General features: G+C 44.2%; 1 long non-coding RNA gene across 1 annotated transcript in view; it reads right to left on the reverse strand.

Annotated features, from left to right (window-relative positions):
- LOC308611224 overlaps nucleotides 1–16,030 on the reverse strand; it is a 72,077-nt gene extending 56,047 nt beyond the window's left edge. The window contains exons 1-2 of the long non-coding RNA XR_014014797.1: nucleotides 15,940–16,030; nucleotides 14,307–14,371 (exon numbers count right to left, since the gene is read on the reverse strand). This is a non-coding gene — a long non-coding RNA (uncharacterized lncRNA). The remainder of the gene's footprint in view (nucleotides 1–14,306; nucleotides 14,372–15,939) is intronic.
- Between the last annotated feature and the right edge of the window lie 746 nt (nucleotides 16,031–16,776).

The raw sequence follows: 16,776 nt of genomic DNA on the forward strand, positions 1-16,776 counted from the left end.
TAAATTCCTTAGCTAAGCAGGCTCATATTTTTCTCATTTGTAAAATGAAGGGACTCAAATATCTCATGAACCTGTTCTCAACCCCTTTAAGAGTACATGACTCTTAGTCAGATGTTCATTGGATCACTCAGCAAATTCTTTCTAAAAATAAGACAGTATAATTTTAGATGACACCTTTCTTTTAATAACATCAATTAATTTTTTCTCAAAAATTTCCAGTTAAGCAGTAGAGATAAATATCTTTTAGATATGGGGATATCAATAAAGACTGAAGTTTTACTAAGCTTACAGAGTTGAAAGTAAAAGGATAAGTAGTGTTAATATCAATATTATCATTTAGAAAATGCTTTTTACATCTTTTAGGTTTAGTTCAGAAACAAATAATGTTTTAAGTCATCTCCAAATGCTCAAAGGGCAAATAATTTATTCTATATATGACAATTATAATAACACAACACTTTGATTCCTTAAGTATGATTTGTAATTCAAACTTACCCCTCATTTATTATAAAAAAAGTTTATTCCTTTGATCTAAATTTACTAAAATAGACATAAATTGTCTGTGTTACATAATATTTTCAAATGTAACTTCCTTGTCTTACAATACCCTCACTTGAGACAGGCAATATAATAGATGTATTATTAAAATGCCTGCTCTTTCTACAATCTAATGGTTTTCAACATGACTTAGTCAATCAGTAAATACTTACATCAAAAGTTACTGAGACCAGGGACTTCTCTGGTGGTCCAGTGGGTAAGACCCTGTGCTCCCAATGCAGGGGGCCCGGGTTTGATCCCTGGTCAGGGAACTAGATCCCGCATGCATGCTGCAACTAAGAGTCCACATTCTGCAACTAAGATTCCGCATGCCACAACTAAGAAGTCTGCATGCCACAGCTAAGACCCAGTGCAGCCAAAAAAATAAATATTAAAAAAAAAGAAAACAAGTTACTGAGACCAGGGGTTTTTAAATTGTAGTTCTTGGAGTTTGGGGATTTTGTCAAGGACATTTATGAGTTTATGAAAGAGCGGAGGGTACAAATAATCAAAGCCACACTTATTTTGTATTTCATAAAGTTATTGGGATTACATGTAAAATTTTGTTTGAAAGATGGGATATGTTCTATTAAACATCTGGATGTCACTGACTGTACAGATGCTTTTCAAATGTAGAGGTTTATAATAATAATAATAATAATAATAATGCATATTGAGCATTCATTAAATACCAGGCACTGTTTGAGTGCTTAAGACACACTAACTTATTTCATCCTAACATCAATCCAGTGATCATTATCTCAATTTTAAAGACGTAGAAACCGAGGCACAGAAAAATTAAATACCTGTCCCAGTTAGTAAATGAAAGAACAATAATCAAACTCAGGCTGTTTAACTCCAGTATGTTCACTCTTACCCACAACATTAACTCACTTTCTTAGGACCTCCTTAGAATAGAAAAATGGACAATCTTAAAAGTCAGAAAAAAAGAGACAAAATAGACTCAATGAAGTTTCTGATCAGAAAAGCAGCAATACAAAAGTGGTATTAAAAATATTCATCTGGTAATTAATGTAAAATAAATAATAGGAGAACCTAACTTTGGGTATTTGGGCTCATTCATTTATTAATGAATATTAATTGAGCTAGTTATCATCCTTTGTGATTAGGCTACATTAATGAACAAAGCATAAAGAAAATTCTGCCCCCTTGGACTTTCTAATGGGTCCAGACACTAGTTACCTTGGCCCAAAGACCTGGCCTAGGAGGATAGCAAGGAGCCTACAGAGTGTTAGTTCAAAAAACAGTCAAATTTTTTTCTATCTAAAGGCTATGGCAGAGATGGAAGAATGAGAAAATCAGAAAGAGGGACTAGGTTTGGAGAGAAAAATGATTTTGAATAGCTATCTTTCAAGGAACAGCAAGACATCCATTTATGAATATTTAGAAGGCAATTAGCAATACAAAGTTGGGGCTTTAGTGAGAGTACATTACATGGATACCATAGCCATTTCCCACTGAGGTAATAGCCAATCCAATGGCAGGTTTTAGCTGGAAACATAAAATTCAATCAATAGTCTGATAGAGGAGAACCAGCACACAAAATACAGAAGTATGGTGAATTCCCAAAATAATGGAATGGGAAAAATCAAAAAGAAGCACTCAAAGTAACAAACTGATTTGCTAAATATGTGAAAAGAGTAACAGGTAGTACATAGTCAACACAATTACAGCAAAAAGATAAGAGTCATCTGTGAGGAGCAAAAAATCAAAGGCAATTGAGATTTTAAGGTAAATGAGACAGAAGAAAAACCTTTGAATTTGGAAATTATAAAGCCATTACTGATGTGGAAAATGAAATCTTGGTGCAATGTGGAATGAAAGCAGGGTGAAAAGAGAACATAAAGAGTTCGTATATGTCATTTGTTTTGCACATAGAGTACAAGGAAGGGGAGGAGTAGACCATTAGGAAGAAGGGCATGCTTCATTTTGGTGGTAACTGCATCAAGAACACTACAGGATTTTGAAACCACAAATTAGCTGATGATTAGACAAAACTTTACTTAGCTTTGGAAAAGCTGTGCTTCAAATAGCTTACGGATAGCCCAACTAATTCCTTAGTCTTTCCACTACTATATGCTCCTTCCAATAGAGTAATACAAACCTGTCACTTGTTTTTAATAATGCTTGCTCATTTCCCCAGCAGTTTTCTCTTAATCTACTATCTTTGACTTCCTTGCCTTAGCTTACAGTAACATTTTAATACAGGGACTATAACAATAATGCTGGACTCATTTATAATTCTATCTCTTCAAACACACTTTCTCACATGAAATGTTGTCAGGATTAATTAAAAAGAAAGTAAAGTGACAAATAAGAAAACCCTCTTTCAAAAAGATTTTTTAAAAGACCTTTGCTCTGAAAGGCAGATATGAATCACTGACAGCACACAGGTGGGTATTAGCTGGGTGTAATGAAGTTCTCACACTCTTTCACTCAAGCTTTGTTTCAGTCCAACTGTGCCCTCTACAGTCTTATCAAGTGAATGAAGGTGACTTTAGCTTGAAAGGAATCTGATAAGTCTCTGATACTCAGTCCACACTTTTCAGACAGGAAAGCAATATTTGATTCTTTATAAAAATTTCCGACCTATTTAATTTGGGGGAACTCTCTAAGATAAAAGGTAATTAAATTTAACAAGTGGATACATTTGCTTGGCTGTGTGATGACCACTGGAAAAGAAAATAAAGTTTTATATAGTCTAATTGTGTCCTTCGATACTGAAAACTATTATTAGTGACAATGTGGAATTTTACCTGAGCCCTCGAATCCTGGAAAACAGCAAAAGTTAAGATATCCCTCTGCCCTTTGTGTTGTGGAAAACAGCTTATTCCTAAGAACCACCACAGATGCCTCCTCTTGTTTACCTATGGCAATGCCAGACAAAGATATTCCAAATTGCCATTTTTTTGTCTCATAAATTATCATCTGAAGTGTTTATTCCTACTAATCAATTGGAACAAACTGCTTATTAATCAAACTGTAAAGTTTCACTCCTTCCTCCAGGCTCCAGAACTCGGACTCACTGTCAGACTGAGTCAACAGATAATCTCTCCTAAGAACAGGCTGACCTCAGGGTAAAATATTCTCTGATCTACCATCCACTCAAGCTACTCTTTTATCCCATTTGCCCACACCCTACCCTTAATACCCTTGTTACTTCCTCTCAAGAGAAGAAAAACCCCTTTTGATTAACCACTGAGAGGCTTGCAGATCTTAGGGTCACAGCATTCTCCCTAATGCGATAGTTCTCCTCCCCCAATTGCAATAGGCCCCTCCTCGCACTTACCCTTTTGAGTAAAGTTTCTCCTTACTACGCTGCTATTGTTTGGGTTTTTTTAGTTGACATTGGCAACTGATGGAAGAAGTAAATATTGCTGCATCTGGATATATGTGGTAATGGGAGATTGAAAACTCTAAAATTTTTATTTGATTTTTATTGGAGTATAGTTCTTTTACAATGTTGTGTTAGTTTCTTGCTGTACAGCAAAGTGAATCAGTCATACATATACATATATCTGCTCTTTTTTAGATTTCCTTCCCATTTAGGTCACCACAGAGCACTGAGTAGAGTTCCCTGTGATATACAGTAGGTTCTCATTAGTTACCTATTTTATACATAGTAGTGATATATGTCAGTCCCAATCTCCCAATTCATCCCACCCACCCCTTCCCCCCTTGGTAACCGTAAGGTTGTTCTCTACATCTGTGACTCTATTTCTGCTTTGCAAGTAAGTTCATCTCTACCATTTTTCTAGATTCCACACATAAATGGTACTGTACAATATTTGTCTTTCTCTGTCTGACTTACTTCACTCTGTATGACAATCTCTAGCTCCAACCACATCTCTGCAAATGGCACTATTTCATTCCTTTTTATGGCTGAGGAATATTCCATTGTATATATGTACCACATCTTCTTTATCCATTCTTCTGTTGATGGACATTTAGGTTCCTTCCACGTGCTGGCTATTATAAATAGTGCTGCAGTGAACATTGGGGTGCATTCATCCTTTCGAATTATGGTTTTCTTTGGATATATGCCTAGGAGTGGGATTGCTAGGTCATATGGTAGCTCTATCTTTAGTTTTTTAAGGAATCTCCATACTGTTCTCCATAGTGGCTGTACCAATTTACAGTTCCACCAACAGTGTTGGAGGGTACCCTTTTCTCCACACCCTCTCCAGCATTTATTGTCTGTAGATTTTTTGATGATGGCCATTCTGACTGGTATGAGGTGATACTTCACTGTCATTTTGATTTGCATTTCTCTAATGATTAGTGATGTTGAGCATCTTTTCATGTGTTTCTTGGCCACCTGTATGTCTTCTTTGGAGAAATGTCTATTTAGGTCTTCCACCCATTTTTTGATTGGGTTGTTTGTCTTTTTGATATTGAGCTGAATGAGCTGTTTGTGTATTTTGGAGATTAATCCCTTGTCAGTTGCTTTGTTTGAAAATATTTTCTCCCATTCTGAGGGTTGTCTTTTCAGTTTGTTTATGGTTTCCTTTGCTGTGCAAAAGCTTCTAAGTTTCATTAGGTCCCATTTATTTATTTTTGTTTTTATTTTCATTACTCTAGGCGGTGGGTCGAAAAAGATCTTGCTGTGGAAAACTGTAAATATTAAATGATTTGGTTCATTCAGTGAATTATGAGTGTTAATGAATACATTAAACAGTCCACAAAGAGAGAGTCCTTTAAGCATCTGCTGTGTGCTAGGGTTTCCTCTACTAGGCCACAATTAGAAAAATCTGTTTGCTCAAAAAGCACATAGGTCAGTACAGAAGACTAACATAAAAAAGCATCATGAGATGCACTGATAGAAATGTACACAAAGTGCTATGTTTACATTTGATAAAGTCATTTACTATGAGTGCCTAGGGTCTATGGCAGGAAAATGATGTGACCAGAAAAGTTTTAGAGTAAAGGTGATATCTGAGAAGACCATCAAAGAATAAACACGACTCTGTCAGATGAACAAACTGTGAAGAATCTGTATTTGGCACTGGGAACAAAGTGATCACAAAAACCCCAAGTAATACCATGGTTCCTCTGGAGAGCAAAAGTAGTTGGAACTGACTCAACTGTAGCTCACATATGTAAGACAACTGAAGGGGAGCTGGAAAGATGAGCAGATACAGCACAGCCTTTTACAACTATGAAAGTTGGGGACTGCACAACTCCAGTGGGTACCATTCATAATAATGTCAATGTGAATGACACAAGCTGGAGTTGTGTACAGCCCTGAGCAAGACCTCTGAGCAGGTACCAAATTAGTAGAGTATTTTTATGCCAAGTGTATAAGTTAGGATGCTTTTGGTAGCAAAAAAATGGAAACCCAATCTCTCTGTCTTCAACTTTAAGAGGATTTTGGAAAGAACATCAGGGCTCATATAACAGAGGAGGACCCTATGGGGCCTTCCTAGGATAGACCCCTCCCCCATATCCTCTACTTTAGCTCCTCTCTGAAGTACATAGATAACAGTATTTGATGCACATTTCCTGCTTTACAGATGCTAAAACTCCCACCAAATGGAAGGTTAACTACTTAATGACCATGAGCACATAGCCCCCAGGCCTACTGGAGCCAAAGAATTGATGACGTTAACCCCTGTGACACTGTCCTGAAACCTCACCATCAACCAAACAGAGAACTGTGCACAAGCTGATCACATACCCTGGGACTCCCCTCCCTCACCTTGCCTTTAAAAACACTTTGCTGAAACCCATCAGGAAAATGAGGCTTTTTGAGTACTAGCTGTCCCGGACTCTTTGTATGGTGCCTTACAATAAAACACGGCACTTTATTTCACCACAACCCAGTGTCAGTAGATTGGGTTTATTGCACGTGGATAAGTGGACCCAAGTCTGCTTCAGTGACACTCACAATACTGCTATGGGGCTTTTGCACAGCAATGGAAACCATAAACAAGACGAAAAAACAACCCTCAGAATGGGAGAAAATATGTGCAAATGAAGCAACTAACAAAGGATTAATCTCTAAAATTTGCAAGCAGCTCACACAGCTCAATATCAAAAAAACAAACAAACTAGTCCAAAAATGGGCGTAAGGCCTAAATAGACATTTCTCCAAAGAAGACATACAGATTGCCAACAAACACATGAAACGATGCTCAGCATCACTAATCATTAGAGAAATGCAAATCAAAGCTACAATGAGGTATCACCTCACACCGGTCAGAATGGCCATCATCAAAAAATCTACAGACAATAAATGCTGGAGAGGGTGTGGAGAAAAGGGAACCCTCCTACACTGTTGGTGGGACTGTAAATTGGTATAGCCACTATGGAGAACAGTATGGAGGTTCCTTAAAAAACTAAAAAAGAGAACTACCATACGACCCAGCAATCTCACTACTGGGCATATACACTGAGAAAGCCATAATTCAAAAAGAGTCATGGACCACAATGTTCATTGCAGCTGTATTTACAATAGCCACGACATGGAAGCAACCTAAGTGTCCATCAACAGATGAATGGATAAAGAAGATGTGGCACATATATACAATGGAATATAACTCAGCCATAGAAAGAAACGAACTTGAGTTATTTGTAGTGAGGTGGATGGACCTAGAGTCTGTTATACAGAGTGAAGGAAGTCAGAAAGAGAAAAACAAATACTGTATGCTAACACATATATATGGAATCTAAAAAAAAAGAGAAAGGTTCCGATAAACCAAGGAGCAGGACAGGAATAAACACACAGATGTGGAGAATGGACTTGAGGACACAAGGAAGGGGGAAGGTTAGGCTGGGACGATGTGAGCGAGTAGCATGGACATAGATACACTACCAAACACAGAGTAATAGAGAGCTAGTGGGAAGCGGCCGCATAGCACAGGGAGATCAGCTCGGTGCTTGGTGACCGCCTGGAGGGGTGGGATAGGGAGGGAGGGAGGGAGACACAAGAGGGAGGGGATATGGGGATATATGTATACATATAGCTGATTCACTCTGTTATACAGCAGAAACTAACACACCATTGTAAAGCAATTATACTCCAAAAAAGATATTTAAAAAAAAGAAAAAGAAAATAATGGAGGGTTTGTAAAGAAAAGGGAAAAGCCAAAAAGTGCTGGATATAATTGAGGATTTCTGCATTAGGAATTCTGCAGCACTGTGAACTACAAGAAAATTGAGTAGGGGGATGAAGATTTAAGAATGTTCAACTTTTTATGAATTTAATTCCTTTTTTCACCTTTTTTTATGAGTAATGGTTAAAATTTGAATTCCTTTATAAATTACTTTTGGGTGATTAACTGTGTTTTTTTAAATGCATCTCTGTACAAAGACTCTCTCAAATTTATTATGGTGGTCTAAATAAATTAATACATCTTGAAGGTCTTAGTGGTAAATCACCATGTTTAATTCCAAGAGAATTTAAAAGGTAAAGAAAAATTAGTTTCAAAAATATTTTCAACAAGTTGACATTTATGAAAATTTTTGAAAGATGAGCAGCGATGGGCATACCACCTTATTTTAGCTGATGAACTAATGAATATAGACTTCACACATTTTCAAAGTATTGAACTGCCTTTTCTTCTATAGCAATCCGCAACATATACCAGGTTAAAAAAAACCAATAATCTTAAATCATGATTTCTTCCCTAAAATCCCCTTTCTACTCATTTATAAATCCTCCTTAATATTAAGTTTTTCCTATCATATTTCTCAGCCTTGATTATTTCAGGTATTTGATGTACAAATGTATTGAACACTTACAATATGTACAAGATACTTTTTTTAAAAAGCTACATGTTAGTTGACTCTTTTGTGCTTGGCACTGGAAGATACACCGTTGGAAGATTCAGCCCCTGCACTCAATTTTCTCACAGGTTAAAGAAGATTCAGACAAGTAAATCCACAATTCAACACTCTACTATAAAAGGTATGAGAAAGGGTTGCCCAGGGGGTTTTGATTGTAAAGAGCAGGAGAAACTATCTTTTCCTGGGTATGGGAGGATTCCTAGAGATGTTACCTGAGAAAAGGAAGATGAGAAGAAATTGCTAGGTGAATAAGGGATACTTTTTAGCTTTTATTTCTATTCAATTCTCACAAAAAAAGAAAAAGTCAAAAAACATAAATGAAGGTATGTGACTCTCAGAGCTCCTTAGGCTCTTTGGTATCTATATTTGTAGCTGGAGATACATGTGCCACAATTATGTTCTAAGTTAAGGGAGTCTGCGTGTGTCATGCATCAAGCATGTAGCACAAGCTCATGTTAATAAAAATAGCCATTCAGGCATAATCAAGGTAGAAGAGCAACAACTCACTACATATTTACCGATACCTTTCCTCTAGTCTCCTCTCCTGTGTTCCTTTCACCCACCCAAATGTTTTGGTGTGTAAACTTTCCTCTCAAGACAATGGAGTCCACAGCATGGCCATCACAAGTTTGAGTGTTGAACAATAGGTGAGATCCCTAGTGAATAATTACACCCAGTTGGAGAAGACTAAACAGTGCTTGGAGCCAGGTGAGAGAAATAGCGTTTGGCTTATCTGCTCTGAAATAATATCTGAAAGACTCAATCCATAAAGTTTCCATATGGTTGAAAGCAAGTTGAAGAGTGAACACTGGGTCTTAACATTGTGTGTGTGTGTGTGTGTGTGTGTGTGTGTGTATGTTTTGATTCATCAAATGTTAGGGAGAAACATTTTATGACAGAAAGAGCACTGGCCCCAGAGGCATGGGTTTAAAGTTCTGTATCTGTCACTCTCTTGACAGGCTTTTTAAAAAGCTCTTGTAATGACTCACTTAATGCTTTTTTACATATGAAAAAGAATGAGCCTTTTTCAAACTTAAAAGTTTGATGATTTCATGGTCACTTTTAGTCGCAGCTTTTTAAGATTCCCCATCTAAATAAACTCTTAGGCTCCATGACGTGTGCCCAACCTAGACATGCCGAAGGGGCTTTGAAATCCTGGCCTGCTTTCAGCCAACTTTATGCATTTATATCAGCTGATTTGTTACTTGATAAAAATGTTCAGGATAATGCAGTCACTTTTTTCAATGTTGTAGAAAAGACCACTTCAGAAACAGATTACAACAGCCATGATAATGGACCGGAGTCCTGAGGCATGGAGCTGAGAATTCCATCTCCCCCTGCATGAGAGAGGCAGGTTGTTACCCTCTACAGAATCTAAGTTGGGGATTTGCTCCCTAACCCCCTAACTCTGGCTAACAGCTTCCCAGCAGCCTACCATCTGTGAATGAATCTGGACCTGCAGATTTATAGTCTCAGTTGGTACCGTGTCTTAGGATGTGGAGGACAGCTCGCTTATTATTCCCTAATGCTGCTTCTTCTCAATCTTAAGAGCTAACTCAAGATTTAATGAATAATCTATACACACGTTACATGAGCTACTCAGATTCCCTCCCACATCGTGTCTTCCAGACTGAGGAGTTCTTCCAACTGCCTATTCTCAAACCCCCAACCTCACCCACACCTTCAGCTGAGGAGCTGCTTCCTCAGCTGCAATGGAAGGGGGAGGCTTCTGGAAGCCTTCCAGTGCCAAACGATGCAGGGGACACGGGTTCGTGCCCCGGACCGGGAGGATCCCACATGCCGCGGATCGGCTGGGCCCTTGAGCCATGGCTGCTGAGCCTGCACGTCCGGAGCCTGAGCTCCAAAGCAGGAGAGGAGACAACAGTGAGAGGCGTGCGCACAGAAAAAAAAAAAAAAACCACAGGAAAGCATTGGGGCAGTAAGACGGGCAGTGGACATGAACAGGCCCTTCATACAAAAACAGAAAGACACCAGTCTGAAAAGACCACAGAATGAAGGACTCCAACTACGTGACATTCTCGAAAGGGCAAAAATACACAGACAGTAACAAGACCAGCAGCTGTCGGGGGCCTGGGGGCACTGGGCGGGTGAACAGGTGGCCCCCAGGGATGTTTCGGGCAGTGAAATGGTTCTGGGTGGCACTGCAGGGGTGGCTGCAGGTCATCACACCTGTCCAAACCTGAACAGTAGGACACAGAGAGTGAGCCTTAATATAAACTACAGACTCCAGGGGAGAATTAGGTGTCAATGCCGATCCATCACTGAGATGACGCGCCACACAGGCCACAGACGTTACCAAGGGAGGGAACCCAGAGGGACGGGTATAGGAAAGCGCTGTCTGCTCGATTCTGAGTCTCCTATAACCCTAAAGCTGCTCTAGAGACTGTCCACCAATTAAAAAGAAGAAACGGCTTCTAAGCACGTGAAAATACTCTCAACCTCATTCACGATTCAGAAAAACCCCAAGGGAACGTCCATACTGCTTACCGGGGCCTAGGATGAGCGGGAACACGCCGCGGCCTCGCCCCTTCCTGTCGGGCATCGCGCTGGAGCCCAGAGTCCCCCTGACTTGACCCACCGCACCCCACCCCGCGTTTCATGCCGTCCACAGTCTCTACACATGACATCTTTTGATCAGATGACTCACTGTCCCAATTACAAGGTTTCAGTTTCTCCACAGAAAGAAACCAAAACCAGCACAGAGGGGAGGCTCTTCAGTCAAACTCAGGGTCTGCCTGCCTTCACGTCCCGCTCTTCCTGACGGGAGGCCCACATCCTAAGGAAGGAGGTCCTTACCAGCACCTCAGGAGCCTCATCCAGTCCACCTCACGCTGCTCTGAGAGCCTCGCCAACCTCTGCAGCTACCCAAGTCCTGGGCACTTGAGGGCCGTCCCCCTTCCCCGAGTCACTGAGCCACGTGCTCTGACAATGCATTTAAAACCAGGCTCTCGGACTTCCCTGGTCGCACACTGGTTAACAATCCGCTTGCCAATGGTGGGCACACGGGTTCGAACACTGGTCCGGGAAGATGCCACATGCTGCGGAGCAACTAAGCCCGTGCACCACAACTACTGAGCCTGCGCTCTAGAGCCTGCGTGCCACAACTACTGAGCCCACGACCCGCAACTACTGAGGCCCGCATGCCTAGAAGCTGTGCTCCACAATAAGAGAAGCCACCGCAATGAGAAGCCCGCGCACTGCCACGAAGAGTAGCCCCCGCTCGCCGCAACTAGAGAACAAAGCCCGCGCGCAGCAACAGAGACCCAACGCAGCTGAAACTGAATAAGTTAAATAGTAAACAAATAAAAAATTTAAATGAATAAATGAATAAATAAATAAATAAATAAAAGCAGGCTCTGCTTTGTCAGCACTCTGGAGTTCCCTATGTATCGACGGGCAGGATTCCCGTCCTCTCCTGTAATTACATCTGTGAAGTGCCTTTCCCGAGGAGCATAGAAGCTCCTGGAAGCAGAGAATTGCTTCTTAAGATCACATGCAGAAACTGAAGACATTTGATGCTTATGTCAAAGATAAAAGACACAGGGCCTCCCTGGTGGCGCAGTGGTTGAGAGTCCGCCTGCCGATGCAGGGGATACGGGTTCGTGCCCCGGTCTGGGAGGATCCAATATGCCGCGGAGCGGCTGGGCCCGTGAGCCATGGCCGCTGGGCCTGCGCATCCGGAGCCTGTGCTCCGCAACGGGAGAGGCCACAACAGTGAGAGGCCCGCATACTGCAAAAAGAAAAGAAAAAAAAAAAAGATAAAAGACACAACACTAGATGGTGTGAAGGGTCCTCGAGGCCAAGAGCCAGGCAAGCAGGACACTTCCTCTGGGGACCCTTCCATCAGCAGAGCAGAAAATGTCCGTGGCCAGAACTGGCACTCAATTCGCTTTGAGCTGAGCAGCACCCGTGTAATTACACAGGCTCCCCAAAGAGTAATTACTCCCACATTTAAGAAAGGAGATGGCTTTTCAGGCAGGGAAGGCAAGTACAGTCTTCCCAGCTGGATGCACTGTGTGTGCTGATGGTCACGATGGAGCTGGGCCCCAGAGCTCTGCTCTCCCCTCAACCCCCCAACCTCACCCTCACCCTCAGCTGAGGAGCTGCTTCCCTGAGAACACAGAAGCCATCGGAGGGCTTCCCCACCTGCAACCCTGCTCAGCCATCCCCTCCCCACTCCAGGACCACGGGCAGCAGCTCTCCCCTCCCCCACACGCATCTACTGGATCATTCCCACTGTTATTTCTCCCATCACATCACAACACAACACAACACAACACAACATCCTCCCCGGACCTCAGCTCTTACCCCAGCTACTGTCCAGTTTCTATTTTCCCCATCACAGCAAAATGTCTTGAAAAAGTTGGGACCAGAACAAACCCAGTTCTCCCACTCCTCTCTCCTAAGCCTCTCCGATCAGGATTTTACCCCACAGATCCATCCAAACGCATCATCGGCGAGTTAGGACCTCCCCCCAGTGCTGGGCTCGATGGTTATTGGCTCCGCGGAACGGCAACCTCGTTTGTCCAGTCACCCAGGGAACCTCTAAAGTGCTTCCCACATGCAGACAAAACGCTGTGATTAATATTTTAGGAGAAATACTCAGCGTGGAGAATACACTTGAGCTGCTGGAGGAAAGAGGTAGCGGCACAGAAAAGAAGTTTCTGTAACTACAGAAATGAACAGATAAGCTGTTTTAATGGTACCACGTATGGGATGAAGGAGAACGAATAAAAACCATCCAGAAGACGACATTAACAAGCCTCACACCACAACGTGGTAACAGAGGATGGAGAAGGACTTTAGAATGAACTCATTTTTCTGGGCAGGTGACAGGCTGGATGATGCAACGATGAGCCGCCAGAGACAACAGGACAAGGCAAGGGGCAGGGGAGCTGTAAATAATCATTTCTGGATCTACTGGATCTAGTCATCCGAGGTGCCCTTTGGACAAACGCCATAGAGATGCTGGCAAGTGGCTGGACAGAGGCATCTGTCGGGTCCAGGTGGGAGAACTGACAGAGCTGGAGGTGAAAAGCACCAGAGGGTGAGATCAGACGGGGTGGAGAGTCATGGACCAAGGGTGAAACGACAACACACACAGAGGGCGGAAGACAGAGTCAGTCAGGAAGACAGCAAGGAGAGATCTGTCACAGAAACCAACAGAGCAGACTCTGCGGATGGCAAGGCGACAGTGGTCTGAGGTGAAGACTGGCAAATCTCCACTGCTTTGTATGCTGGATGCCAGGTCACCTCAACCGGATCAGGTTCCGTGGAGGGGCAGAACCAAGACCGCAGGCTGCACGATACAATTCAGCTGGGAAACAAGAATCTTTGCCAGAGACCTCACTGCATGGTGTGTAGCGCGACCCTCTGAGATTGTAAGAGACAAAGAGCGCAGTTTACTGGAAGGGTGACAAGGCTGTTCTTCCAGATGATCCTCATTGCGTCCCTCGACTGAGCACTGAAAACAATGTACCTATGTGACAACGGTGTTCTACTGAACAGACAACTTATATGCACTGAGTGCTCCCTGGACAGCACGCTCTCGGCTTACAGGAAGCACAAGGAAGGCACCAACGTCAACACGTTAGGGGCTGTTGCTCAGGAAGGCTCGCGGCCTACAGCGGGATCCTCAGGGAAACCTTTTAACGCTCGAGAACAAAAGTGATTTGGCAGGACCATATAAGTCAAGCAAGGGATGGTGTTTTGCCACAAATGTCAAGAACACGAGCCTTGTACTGTGGCTCTAAGAGGATCCTGGGATCTACACGTAGAACTTGCCAGAAACACTTGGTGCTGACCTGCTCCTCTACACTTTGTCTAACCACATCTTTTACAGACTCCTACTTTCCCATTTTAACTTTTGAACTATTCGCCTCCCAAGGTGTTATCACAAAAGAACAGCAGCAGGTAAATACGTAAACAGAAAAACTCACCAGAGGCTGACTCATTTTCCGCTGCTCTTGGAACAACGTGCAGGACTGTGACAGTGGAGGCGGACCTGGAGAAGGAAAACGCAGGCAGTGAAGCTACAACTGAAGCGGCTCGGGGTGCACGAGCACCCGCCCCGCGCTCCACAAGAGACACCTGTGGGAGACCCGTCCTTTCACCTTCAGAAGGGCCTGTGAGAATAAGAAGGGAGCAACCACCCTCAGGTCTGTAACTCCCACGTGACTCTGGTACCTGAGGGGATACTTTATTTTTCCGTAGCGAGTGTACATTGAATCCTATTAAAATAAACCTCCGTCATTAAATATGAAATTAAAAAACGCTTATAGTTTATCTCTTCTCAGTCTGTTAACAACTTAGATCAGAACATCCACAGGATACCCAGAATAAAGGGACACACTCAGGTGCGTTTCAGTCTTGCAATGATTTGTACAAACTTTACAAACTTAAGTGCGACGCTCGAAAACATCTTTTATTAAAGCTGACTTTAAGTGGACAGAACACCTGCCCTAGGAGTTTGGAGTCCTGTGAGCGACCCCACGTGCACACCCGGTGAGGGTCTAGGACAAGTCATCTCCCTTCTCAGGCCCCATCGCTTCCTTCCTCACCCGAGGCAGCAGGACAGAAGCCCTGCAGACTCATCCTGCACCGATTACACTGGGCGACTCCACAGGGCACAACCCAGGGGGGCGGCGGACGCTTACATTACACAACCAAGGTGCTGACGCGCCTTGAGACACACGTGCGAGATGCCGAGACGGCGACAGGAGGGGGAGGACGAGGAGGAGGTGGAGGATCGGGGTTGGACGGAGGGGAAGCCGCGGCACGTCCCGGCCGAGCCTGTGGACCCTGCTCCCCGAGGACACCGGAGCTCACAAGTCCCAGGGGAGCCCCATCTGGAGCAGCCAGCCCTGTCCTCCAGCCCGGCCCCTCCACCTCCTGGAAGCGGTCAAACCCTCCAGGTGGCTCTACCGCGGGGCCCGGGGCGGGCTACCCCAAGCCCTGCTCTTCAAGGGCCGCAGGCTCCACAACCAACTACAGGCCTGCAGACGCAACACCTACCCCGTCGGGACTCACTCACCGGCCCCGGGCTCCCGAGGCTCCGGTCCGGGGGCTGCTCCTCGGGCGCGCTCCTCTCTCGGGGTCCCTCCGCTCCGCCTCCCGAGACCACTGGGCCAGAGGAGCCGGCTCTGGGCCCACGTCCCTCCCGGGACCTCGCTTGGCCCCGCGCTGCACATGGTCGGGCACTGCACCGCTGCCGGCCGCCCGGCCACTCCGGCCCAAACGCGGGCTCCGCAGCTCGAGCTCGGAGGTCACAGTTCCAGCCTCCGCACGGCCCACGCGAACCCTCGCCCGCACAGCCCGCTCCCGCGGGCTGCCGGCCGGCCCGGACAGCGTACCGCCCCGGACAGCGTACCGCCCCGCAGGCCCCGAAATGCTCGCCCGCAAGAGGCCAAGACGGGGGAACGACGGCCAGCGACGACCTGGGCACGCACAGGAAGCGGGGGCGGGGCGGCGACGGTGCGCGTGCGCCAACACGCACAAATCATGAGGCGCACCTGCGCAGGCGGACGCCCGAAGTCCGCCTGCCAAAGCCCGCCAGGAGCACGGGACAAGTACCCGGACTCCAGAAGCCTCCCAGAAGTCTCCGTGCCGTCAAGATAGTGAGCGTATGAAATGTCTCCTTCTCATCTGGCGCTCAAGTGCTGCTGTGCTGCGAGGCTGTGCCGCCTGGACCAGGGACTCCATTGCCCATTTGTCTTCACTCCTGTTAGGGATCAAGGAAAGGTGTGGCCTCAAGTGGGGGCTGTGTGATGGTCTCCAGGCTCCCTGGTCCTTTCCCGGCCCTGGGACATTTCGGGTTACATCTGAGATTCCCCCACCACCAGGAGAGGGGAAGGAGGGTATCATGTTCGCTTAACTGAAACGCTACAACTTTCATTCAAATCCTAGAATACAATAAATGCCCAGCCATGACACAAACTAATATTGCCCACGGAAGGAAAAGAAAATAGAAACTGTAGCTGTTTAGATTACACAACCAACGCATTAAAAACTGTACGAAAATCAGAACGTACACACAAACCGAAAACAGAAAACAGATACCTGGGATCTTACCTCTTATACAGGATACTGTTTATGTTAGGTAAAAATATCATTTTTCAAAAATGGAATCAGAAGGGTAATGATTTATCACTATTTATCACTGGGGGTGAAATAATATAACTGTGTTCTTGGCCAACTGTTCCTTAAAAGCTGCTAGGGGAAAAGGTAAAAATAAAATCTCCAGGGACTTCCCTGGTGGTCCAGTGGTGAAGACTCCTAGTTTCCACTGCAGGGGGCACGTGTTTGATTCCTGGTTGGGGAACTAAGATCCCGCATGCTGTGCAGCACAGTCTCATTAATTAATTAATTAACGAACACACAAAATAAAAATAAAAAATCTCTCGCCAACCG

The sequence above is a fragment of the Mesoplodon bidens genome (assembly GCF_964165515.1).
Source record: "Mesoplodon bidens genome assembly, contig: HAP1_SCAFFOLD_558, whole genome shotgun sequence".
Lineage (NCBI taxonomy): Eukaryota > Metazoa > Chordata > Mammalia > Artiodactyla > Ziphiidae > Mesoplodon > Mesoplodon bidens.